Source organism: Sciurus carolinensis, chromosome 14 (assembly GCF_902686445.1).
Source record: "Sciurus carolinensis chromosome 14, mSciCar1.2, whole genome shotgun sequence".
NCBI classification, from domain to species: Eukaryota; Metazoa; Chordata; class Mammalia; order Rodentia; family Sciuridae; genus Sciurus; species Sciurus carolinensis.
In genome coordinates, this window is record NC_062226.1 from 56,647,377 (window position 1) to 56,659,691 (window position 12,315).

The 12,315-nt window shown below is 39.6% G+C and overlaps 1 long non-coding RNA gene across 1 annotated transcript in view; it reads left to right on the plus strand.

Annotated features, from left to right (window-relative positions):
* Window positions 1-495: 495 nt before the first annotated feature.
* LOC124964857 (uncharacterized) overlaps window positions 496-12,315 on the plus strand; it is a 119,450-nt gene continuing 107,630 nt past the window's right edge. Inside the window, exon 1 of the long non-coding RNA XR_007105041.1 lies at window positions 496-700. This is a non-coding gene — a long non-coding RNA (uncharacterized LOC124964857). The remainder of the gene's footprint in view (window positions 701-12,315) is intronic.

Genomic DNA, 12,315 nt, shown 5'->3' on the forward strand with positions numbered 1-12,315 from the left:
GATCATTTTCCATGTCTATTTTTAAATGAGTAAACAAAGTCATAGGAAGGTGAGTGACTATCTGAGAGTTATCCAGAGTCTCACAAGTTCAGCTAAGTTTAGACCCCGGCATCTGTGAGCTGGGAACTGCGTTAGCCTAATCGGCTAGCTGAGTAGCTTTGAGTGACTACCCCAGACTCCAAGCTGCCCTTGCTCACCCTCCAAATGTGAGGGTTGCCTTATGTAATCTCCAGGCTCCCTGCCAGTCCTCATATCTATGTGGCTGGTGAGGTGGAAACACGCCAATGTACAAATGTAAGAGAAAGGGACCCTCGCCATCATTCACCTTTCACGGGATGTGAAGGTCAGAGGACTGCCCTCAGGTTGATTTATTACCATCAGTCCTGGCTCCTTCTTCCCACCAGCTCCCACACCCAGGGAAGCAGAATAACAACAATCTGGGATACACTGGGCGCAACATCGCACTAAGACTGCAGCTTGAAGAATCTCCTTTTGTCAACAAAGATGGAAGACTGTAATCAGAAATCAGAGTCACATGAAAGCTTCCTTCCGGAAGGAGACTTCCTCAAGCTCTTCTCCACATTGAAGCTCCGCTCAGCTAAGTGACAGCTTTTGCTTGTTTGCACAGACCTTTCTGATTGCAAAATTGTCCATGTCCTTAATGATCTCAATTTGCTTCTCAACACTAACCTGAAACAAGGTGAGGAAAAGGACTGTAATTCCCATTGTACAGCTGATAAAATGGAAGAGTAAAGAAAGTAAGCATTTGTCCAGTGTCACTATAATAGCGAGTGGTGGAGTTGGAATGAGAACTCCGGCTTTGGCCTCTTAGTCGAGTGCTCTTTCCATGACACCAAAAGTATTAGATCTACAGACTATTTTAATAGATGGAGACCTAAAGAGACCAAGCCATGCCCATTGGCACTGTGGCCTGGTATTTTCTTTCCAAGCCACCAATGAGGGTGTGGGAAGACTAAGAGCACAGGTTATTTCCAGTCTGCTATCATGAGTTTTAGCTTTTTGGAAGCCCCCTAGACCAGCAGGTGGAGCCTCTTGTCATGTTCATTTCCAAAGACAGAGGGAGAATTTTTCTTTCTTTTTTTTTTTTAAACACACACAAAAATAATATACACATCATTAGTCAAGCAGATCAGGGCAGAAGCAAGGTTCATGTGCTTTTGCATTTGTTTAAACTTTCTTCAGGTGCTGAGAGAGAGGCTCCTGATCATTGGCCTGGAGGTTCAAGTACACTCAGAGACACAAAGGCATTTCAGAAAAGAATCTGAGGGTTTTGTGTGAGGTATAGAATAGTGAATATGCCCAGTGAGGCGTGCTGGCTTTGCAAACACAGCAAAGGAATGAAGGAACTGCACAGGGCGAGGTATGTACCTCCAACGGGCTGTCAGCAGGACTTGGACCAAGAAACAGCAGGGTGACGGCCTTTCTCTTTAAAGAAAGGACAGTTGGAGCCCCTGAGTGTCCCTCCAACAAATAGCAGCCTGAGCCATGTGAGGGAGTAATGTCCCCTTTATACAGATGTGGCCTGTGCCACATCTTTTCTTTCCAGTGGGGAGGCCAGGCGGCAGCCCTGCTCTCTGGTTTTCAGTGTAAACATTCCTTCACCCTGTATGCATTTGGTGCTACGAGTAGGTCATCTTTTCCATCTCCTTCCAAAATATTTTGTTTTCCATCTCTCCCTTCTTTTCCATGTTGCTTTGAGAAAGATCCAAAACTTCCTCCCTGACTTTCTAAGCTGCTTTTTGTTGTCGTTTCAAACCACAGGCTAAATTTAAGCCATGGCCCAGGAGAGGGAACTTACTGGTGGTTACGGGTGTGGCTTCATTGTTGCCTCAGGGACAATTACCTTTGGCCAATAATTTCACTTTGTGTCCAAGCAAATTGTCTACCGTTCATCACAAAAGCATTGACTAGAAGCCTTGGAGAAGAGACTTCTAACTACTTCTCCTTCTTAATTTTCTAATATATCCAACCGAAGTCAGCTAGCTTGATCTTCCTAAATATTAACAGCCTCTGTCCGGCAGACCCAAGTATTTTAGTGTACCTTCACCCCTGTCTCTGAAATGAAGATTTAACCTCTTAGCCTGACTTAGGTGTCCTCCAATGTCCATCCTCGACTTATCTTTTCAATTTTCTTGCTCATTTTTTGTTTTTTAATTGTATACCAGTCTGGCCTACTTGCTTTCTTTCATGTTTTTTTCCTTCTGCCTCTAACCTTGCATTTGCCCCTTGCTACTAGGACTGACTTCTTGTTTCCTGTCAACTTATGTCTCCTGGTCTTTGTTCAAAACCTAGCTAAATATCTCCTTTTTGGGGTGAAGCCTTTCTGGATTTTTCTAGACCACATTGCTGATCACCTGCTTTGAAGCTATGAGAATGTCTAGTCTACTTGAATGATAGTCTGTTTCATTTTAGACCCTGTGTCACTGCTCTTGCTGGACAGTGCTCTGTTAAATCACTGGCCCACATAAAAATTCTTTATATGAAACAACCCAACAGAAAGCACTATCAGATTTGTTTTATGGAGGTTGTTGAGGACTTGGTTTGATATATTTCACAGCGTCCTTTCCAGTGAAGACACATGGGAAAAATGTCTCTCAGTTCTCAAAACCAAGAATAGTTGGGCTTCTCCTGAGCTGTTTTGTTTCTCCTCCTGTGGTCATTATGAGTCATGGCTCCTTCTTTTCATAGGCTCAGAGCCAGAATTGCAGCCCACCACAAGTAGCAAATAAGGCTTAATGGCATAAATTTGGGGGCAATAGCATTAGCTGTGGCTTCTTATTTTTATTTCCTGTCTTTATTTTTCTTTCCTTCAGTTTTCTTTCATATTTACTTTGTAATCTGACAATTGTGCATATCTTTGTAAGAAGGTTTGAACCATTTTTGGAATTTGGTGAGAACATATATAAATGTGAATCAAAAAATCCCTTGTGTTATCTTTTTATCTTTAATACACACATCTTTGTTGTATATCTTGATGAATTTTTACATATGTAGAGACCTGTGTCACCTCTATCTAGATCAAGATATAGAACATTCCAGAACATCAGAACTCAATACTTCCTTTCACTACTAATTTATCTTTTAACATTTCTCTATGTATTTTGGCTCTCCACTTATTCTGAATATTATTTGAGGGTATGTCTATGTGCATTTGTGTCCTACACAAAGACTGAACTGATTTCCAGGGCGCAGTAGATAATCAAGAATTAGTTATTGATTGAGGGAAGGAACTTGTTCCTAATGAGGAAGGCCCAGCGCTGAGCTGGAACACCTTGTGCATCTCTCCAGTAGAGATCAAAAACTGACTGTTCTGTTTGTCCCTGAGTCTACAATCTCTCTACAGTACCTGGCATACCATGGGCCATAAAACAACAGATATGAAAGATTTTCATGTCTATTATTGTCTCAATTTGAGGGAGAATGAATATTTTTTCTAAGTCTGGAAATCAGGTGAGGAAAATCCCCATGATATCAGTGGGTATAGTTTTCCTTTTTCTGCTTCTAAATAAGAACTAGGACCTTCTGAGCACCTGCCAGGTAGGGTTAATAAGCTCTGCCACAGTGACATTCCTTCCCACCGCAGGACTCATTGACCTTGTTGGAAGAATCACTCTGTACATGGGGAAAGCATGTGTACTGGCTAAAGGGTGTTAAGTTGGCCACCCTGGGCCCTATCAGCTCATTCTCTCCTCATTTCAATAACTTGGCAAAGAGAAATCTATAGAGGGCCATGAGAAGACTATTTCCCTCTTTGTGCCTAAAAACTGCTTATTGCTGGTCACCACGAGGAGAATAGTCTTGATTGAAATTTTATTTTGGAGTGAATGTTTGCACAGTGTGTGAGGAAAAAAAACACACACAAAAAAAACCGTGACAAAACAAGCTCATATTATTAGCAATAATGGAAACAAACAATGCAAAATTTTCAAGAATGATCTTAACTTATTTTAGTCTTCACTCTCCGAGCCATCTGGTAAAGAATCTTATCCCAGAGCAAAAACTGGATGGCAGGGAGGTTGGGAAAAATCATTCTAAGGGAAAAGTAGGCCAAGAGGAAGAAAGAAATCATGGAAATGGAAGACTAGTGGACTTGGCGGTTTAAGAAATGAGTATTGGACAGAGTCTGTTGCTCACTTCTGCCTAGGAGTCTGTCTGACTAATTTCTTTAAGCTCAGCATTTGCAATTATAAACCCAAAGATTATACAAGTATCCCTTTGATTCATTTCATTTTGAAACAGAAATATCTCTAATTTTATATTGTATATTTTTTCTTCTGAGGGTATTGAGGCCAAAACATGATTAACAAATATTGTAGTTTATTGTCACTAATTTATTTTTCCTTAAAATAACATGACCTCCCTTTACCTGTGAAAGGTAACTAAGGAATGCAGTGCTATTTAGTGGTTCATCCCACAGTTCTTGAGCTGATAGAGTAAAAAGAATTTTGTTGCTTATTTAGTGATCTATCAGAATTTCTTTTCTCTAAAAACAGAACTTTTGTTGATAGAGTTTAGGAGACCCCTTCATAACAAGCTTCCTGAAAGGAGACCAGAAAGTGGAATTTATATGTTTTAGCTTTGATGAAATATAGCTAAATCATTGCGAAACGAATGTATATTTTCATTGGAAAAAATAATAATTAGCTCAGTATGGAGGTTCAGAACTCTGGCTCTAATTCATAGCTTGTTAAATAGTATGATTAATTTTTTAGCATAATATATCCTATATTCCTAGCCTTCTGTTAGTAATCTGCCTTAAAAAATAACAAGACAGATTAGAAAGGTATTAATACTCACTTAGGATATTGGAGTGTTTTGATGTATCATAGATATTTACAAATAATATTCCTCTTCTTTCAGAAAGCTCCCAAACCTCAATGGCAATCTTTTTCTCTACTCTGCTTCAATTTTATTCCTAGGAATTCGATGTCTTCGTATTTTTAACTATATGAGTGCTAAACTTGGGGAGGGCAGAAGGGGGGCATCATTATTTATTGATACTCACTCTGGGCCAGGAATAAAGTTCAACTCTTTCTAAATGTTGCATTCATTTTATTCCCAGCACAAATCTCAGCAGTAAGCATTATTTTTCTCACCTCTTCGTGTGTGCCAGGGACTATGCAAGGTGCTCTGAACTGAATGATTGTGTCCCTCCCAAATTCCATGTTGAAACCCAGGCCCAATGTGATGGTGACGAGAGGTGGAAGATTGACGAAGTCATGAAAGAGACCCAGTCCTTTTAAAAGAGGCCCCAGAGAGCTGCCTCGTCCCTTCTGCCCTGGAGAACACACAGAAAAGAGGACCATCCATCAAGCAGATAGTAGGCCTGCCCAGTCACTGTGTCTCTTTGTACCTTGATCTTGGACTTGCCTGCCTTCAAAACAGTGAGAAGTAAATTTCTGTTGTTTATATATCATGCAGTTACAGTATTTTGTTACAGCACCCCAAACAGACCAAGGTCAAGGTGATGTGTGTAATAGCAAGCAATAGGTCCCTGCCTTCAAGGATGCTGAAGTATAGTAGGGGTGGGAAACTATAGACAAGCAAGTCAACAAAATAAATATACTCCTTATTAAATAATTAAACATAAACTCATCTGACTGAAGAATGACACTGTTGCAAATCCCAGTTCCTCCTCACCTGGGTGCAAGCCTTCACCATGAACTGAAAAAGGGAAATGCCTCTTTTTAGGTCCTGGATCCTTTCTCTTGTCACTTGTGATCTCCCTCAACTGGAATCAAAGAGATTATATTCTCCCTGACGGCAGTTGTTTATAGTTCAGATTTTAAAGTACACCATCTGCGTTTATACAATCTTGTCTATTTCTGTTCCTAATCACTAGAGCTCAGGCCCATGTGTTCTGGAACTTAGGAAACCTAGTTCTCTGCCAATGACTGATGGGAGCTGCCTGCTGACACCCTGGAGGGGCTTCACTCTCTGGAAGTCTGCGGTGGGTAAAGTTTTAGATGCCACGCTGGACTTAAGCGGGTAGAAATAACTACTGCTGTTAGTAAAGCACAACTTCTAGTGTGATGAAGCATTCAGAAATGCTTCCCTTGACCTTTTCTTTTTTTTCACCCAGACCAGTCATTCATGTACTAAGTCGCCATGCCAAATATAAAGGAATCCTGTACTGCTGTCCTGGTTTAGGTTTGAAGACTTTGGTCTGTTCCCTTACCTTCCATCCCAATTTCAAACCTCTTGATCTGTTCCTATTTTTACTAACTATAACCTTCAACTTCATGTCCTCACTTCAGCTTCTGGGCTTTTATCTTCAGCCTCTTTCTTGAACAAGATCCATCTCCTGTCTAAGTTTTGCTGCTCCTGATCACCAGTCTATGTTCTCCTGATCCTGAGAATTCTCAAACATGAGCCTTTTGACCAACACTGTAGTCTACTTTTCTACCAGAAAAAAAAAATCAAAATAATTTTCTGCATTACTTTTAGGCGGTGTTTCCCAAAGTATGTGTTGTGCACAACTTTTCTTTCTACAGTCTCAGTTACCCATGGTCAATTTGTGGTCCAAAAATATTACATAAAAAATTCTGGAAATAAATAATTCACACATTTTAAATAACTTTTATTGTAGTATATTATTATAATTGAACTATTGTATCATTAGTTGTTGTTAATCTGCTACTGGGCCTAATTTGTAAATTTTTAAACTCTATCATAAGTATGCATATATAGGTAAAAACAAAGTATATATAATTTGGTACTATCCACAGGTCAAGCATTCACTGGAAGTCTTGGAATGTATCTCCTGCAGATGAGGGAACTACTGTACTACTAAAATTATTAACATGCATAGGCAAGTTCCATTTAAACTATTCTATTCCCATTTACATGCAAGCTACATCTCTGGTTTATATGCCAATCTGGACCTTACTAGAAGAAATGTAGAAGAAAAAAAGTAAAGGCCAGGTTAAAATTTTTGAATGGTTATAAAATTATAATTTGGTTTATGCACCTTAGGATCTCACTTCTAAAGCTTTTGAGGGGTACAGAATATCTTATCTACAACTCAGTATTCTCACATCAATTCTAAACTCCCCTTGAAAATAATTGTTCATGTTGGCACAGGAAAAAAAGTGATATTCATCCCCAGCATTCTGCCTGGTAACAAAATCAATATCCCAGAGTCATTTTTGTACAACAGTATTGTTAAGGAGAAGATCATAGGTTTGGAAATTTGATATCATTTAAGCATTTGTGACTCCTATGACTAGGAAATTAAAGACTTGGTGCAAGAGAAGAATGGAGCTATACTTCGAAAGTGTTATGCCATTTGTTGTAGTTAAAAGGTGATGGATAATTCAAATCTGAAACAAGTTTAGATGGAAAAAAATAAACAAATGAATAAGCAAATAAATAAATGTATTGTTGTTGGGAGCCAGGTTTCTCACTGAAGAAGAAACATGGAAGCATGGAACCATGGAAGGGGAAAAGCAATGAGGTATCCCACTGTGGCAAACTGCAATTGGAGGAGTTTATTTGAACTTATAATTTCTAAGATGTGAGCATACATGCATACATATGTGTGTATGAAAGTATATGTGTAGGTTGGTGAATGCAGTTGTCTGTAAACATTCAGATATTTCCAAACTCTGTCTCCTAAAAGCATCAAAAAGCAAACACACGCCAGCTGGGCACACCTGAAGCCCAGATCTTGGTCTCTCATTCTACTCACCACTAAAAGTACTCCAAGTTTGTGGCTGATTTCACGACTAGGGCAGGGTAAGAATAAGATGAGAAAGGAGCATCTACATTTCCTGTAGGTTGCTAAAAGCCAGTTGGTAAATGTGGATCATGTGTTAGAGCTCCTAAGCATGCTATAAACATCAATGGCTGCTAAATTTTGATAAGGGCTGGATATTTGAATCATCTTGAGGCATCTCCACACAAACTGCTTGTGAAGTTCAAGAGAAAAAATAATAATTCATTATACAGATGAGAAATCAGGCAACAATTTGGTCAAAATTAATATCACAAGAGATACACTGAATACCATTGTGTATGTCCAGATATATCCCCTGAGACTATGTAATATGAATGTAATCACGAAAAAACAGCAAATCCCCAAAAGAAATAATTATTTAAAAAGTGATGTGGTGATCACATTCTTTAAGATTGTCAGGATCATGAAAGACAAAGAAAGAATGCTGTACTATTTCAGATTAAAGGAAAGAGACATGACCACTAAATTCTATGCATGAATCTAGACCAGATCCAGTATCATAGAAAGGAAAAAATGCTATCAAGGGCATATTGGGCCAACTGAAAAATTAAAATACAGATGACAGATTTGGTCTACCATGAATTTATTAGATGTATCAATACTAATTTAACTGAGGTTGATAGCTGTATTATGATTATTTTTAATGAAATTCACATTGAAGTATTTGAATGCAAAGAGTATGCCCAACTCAACCACAAATAACAATTTAGAAAAAAAAAAAATCTCTCTTCCCTTTCTCCCTCTTTCTGTCAACTGCTGAGGTAAAAAGAGTGAGATGTTAATAATGGGTGAACCAAGTTTAAGGGATATTTGGGTGGTTTTCTGCACTATTCTTATTCTTGCAACTAATTCTCTAAGTTTGAAACTATTTCAAGATTTTAAAAGTCAAAAAGATTTTAGATTTGTTATGATTATCAATGACTTTTTAAACTCTAGGTTGGTATTTATACTATAGATATTCTCTACACTCCAACAAAAATAGAACAGTAACATGTGGGAGAAATTTTAGGGGAAAATTTCAAATTTCAAAAAATTTCAGGACTCATGCTTAAGACTCTTTTTAAAAAAGGGGGACCCATTTCTTCCAAAGTATCACAGCTGCTTAGGCAACTCATTGAGAGGCACAAAGAAAAAAAAATGTGTCTGGGTTCAACTCTGGAATATGGGCTGACCTTGGGCTGGGAAGAATGTTTTACCCAAGACCTTTTGTAATAAATGCCCTTGAAAATTTGATTTAGCTTCCTAGGGAAAGGAACTTAATAAAATACGGCAATCAAGGATACCCTCTTTGTGTCCAAAAAGAATTAAAATGCATAACTCTTGTGGGATTAAAACCTTTTCCATCTCACCTAAAGTACAGCTGCTGCTCTAGCAAAGCCACCAGATGCAGTGGGAGGCATGTGCCTCACCAGGTCAGTGCTAGCCATGAAGAGGGGCTCTGCTGATAGTTCCTGCAAGCAGCAGCAAGTGGAGAGTGGCAGAATCACGACAGCAACAGAACTGTGGCCCTCTGGGACAGGGTAAACCACCCCGGACTCTATCAGCAGAGGATCCTATAATTCTGTGGGGTGGAAGTGAGAACCAGACTATTTTTAGTACCATGTTTGATTTTTTTTTTTTCTCTCTCTCATCCCATGACCTTCTCCTACCCTTGAACCCAAGTAGCAGTGACCTTGGAAAGCAAGTTTCCAACAAGTAGTCATAAGACCAAATTCTTGCTAAACCTCATTCCAAATGAAGCAAAGCTCAAATAGGATGTTCTGGATTTGGAATCACTTATTCTCAGTATGTCCTAGTTAGGAGCATAACTGGGCCATGTTCAGGGAACACCAAGAAAAGTCATTCTGAATGGCAGCCTTGCTGAAATTGGTAGAAGTGTCTATTCTTTTTCTTTCAACACCTTTCTTTACTCTGCATATGCTGACACAAATAGACTACACCTGTGCTCATGAAACATGCCTGACACTTGTCCCTAAAATATCCACAGAATGCAGCACAGCAATGGGCACATCTTGCTAGGTGCTATCTCATAAAAGAACAGGATGTAAGGCCTTACACTTTTGCCTAAAGAACTGCTTCCCCTCTCCGAGCACATAATCTCATGCATATGTTGTGCTGAAAAGAAATATTCTTTAACAAACTTCACACGCATTAATAGATCTCTGAGCTTTAAAGTTTGACTGAGTCTATTTATACATTCCTCATGCCATTGCCTGCTCTGAACTAAATAGAAAGATGCAGAGATGAGCAATGCATAGGTGACACCTGTTTTAAATATTGGAGATGGAATTAGGAACCATAATACTGGGACATCCTAATGAAAGACACCTGGAGGTTATTGTGGTAATTCAGGAAGATGGAAAAATCTTAGAGCTGCTGTCGTGTGGAACACCATTAGCCAGAGCAGAGAGGTTATGATTTCCCTGTGGGATGTTCAGGTTGAATTTGAAGTGATAGGAACAAGGTCCCATGTCTCCAGTGTTGTGACTCAAAACATCAAGAGCTGTGGTTTCCAGCAGGGTGAAATCAGTGTGATGAGGCCTCTGAATCTCAGAAGTTGCTGGTAAAGAAGGGAGTCTTTTAATAAGGAAGGAAGGAATGAGATAGAATAAAATGTTTGCTAGATTTACTAAAATATGAAACAGTTTCAAATCTGTGAAGCTTATTTGTTTGCTATATCTTGGGAAGATCATCTATTCCCTTATTCAACAGAAAATTGTTGAACATCCTGTATGTTCCAGGCACTGTACTGGATTTGTACAAAGATAAAAACTCAGAGTTTGCCTGAAAACCCCCAAACCAGATCTTTGACTCTCAATGTGCCGAGGGGTTTTGCATGTGGCAGCATCAAGAAGGGTCATGTACTTTTTAGTCAAGATGTTCTGGGAAAGCATTATGGGAGAGAAAGCCCCTCCGTCAGGTGTTAAAGGATTTATTAGACATCGCCAAAACTTACCTAGACCAAGGCAACCATAGAACCATGGGCTGGAGGTGCAAACAGCCTAATAAAGGAAAGGACTGCAGAAAGTGCTGAGCCTGCCTTGAGTTTGATGGCAGCAATGGCAGATTACTGTTCTGAACTAGGAACAGAGACTGAGCCATGGCAGTCTTTGCAGATCACAGTAAGAAACCTTCTAGAGTCATGTGGTAGATGGTGTGGATTCAGCAGAAGGCACAAAACTGAACAGACTCCACAGTCTGTCCCCTCAAGCTAAGGTCTGAAGCATAAATTTTAGAACCGGACTGAAGGTGGGAAAGCTGCTTCAAGAATCCCACAGCAATGTGGCAAAGGTCTGAGTAAGCAAAGTAGGCGTAGGGTTAGAAAGGAGGCTAGATATGACGAGCAGGAGTTAATAATTAATCAGCACAGAGGAGGAAGACACATCAGTGATGGGAAAGTAAATCCAATGCTGATTCTTCCTTTGTTATGTCAATTAGTTGACTTTATTCTATCATTATCAAGCATTATTCTATCACTTAGTAATATAGGTATAGCAAAGTCTAGACATCTTATCTGACTTTCAGTAGAACATGCTCTTTCCTGCCTCAGGGCCTTTGCACATACTATTTTCTCTGCCCAGAATAAGAAATTACCTTTCTCAATCTTCTGACTTTCTCTAATCCTTCAGGTCTGGGTGAAAAGGTCATCTACTCAATGTGGCTTTCTGAAACTATCCTAGGTTGGTGGGTTCTCTCCCTTATTATTCTTCCCCTCCACCTTGTCTGTATCTTTTGAAATATGTAACATCATTTCTAATTATTTGATTATTTGTGGGCAACCTCATTTCGTTTTTGTCTTCTAATGTATTCTGAGGGCTGGCATATAGTAGTCATTCAAGTAATAATTGTTAAAACAGAGCTGTCACCTAAGCACTGTGCTAAACACTGTACCCCTGAATGTGTGGGGAATAGACCCTGGGCGTTAACCTCAGGTGGCTTATGCCACATATGACTAGGGATTCCCACAGATGTTGAAGTAAGAAGCACGTGTTATGTGTGGAACTGACAGAAAGAAAATGTTGAAATTCTAGCTCCCAGGCCTCAGAATGTGACTTTATTTAGAAATAATGTTTGGTTACAGAGGTAACCAAACTAAAAGAAGTGATTAGAGTGGGCCCCGATCATAAAGGACTGGTGTACTCACAGAAGGGAAATCTGGACTTAGAGACAGACACTGGGGGAACACATGAAGAGGAATAGTGGGAAACCAGGGGATGTGTAAGGTTACCAGAAACTAGGAAAGTCCTGAAATAGGTCCTTCCCTAGGGCCCTCAGAAGATTGTGGCCCTACTGACACCATGATTTTGAGACATTAAACGTCTGTTGTTCCAAGACACCCAGTGTGTGCTACTTTGAATATAGCACTCTTCCGGGGTTGGAGCTCACGTCCTGGGATGACAGGGGCCTGTGCTATTCAAGTCTAGAGGTTTAGAGGTTGCTTTGAGCTTGTTTTTTTTGTGTGTTTTACCCTCAAGTTGGTGAAGCTTGGGGATGTTCACCTAAACCTTGCAGATACCTCCATCCTACTAAAGTTTGTATTCTGAACAATGGGTGCT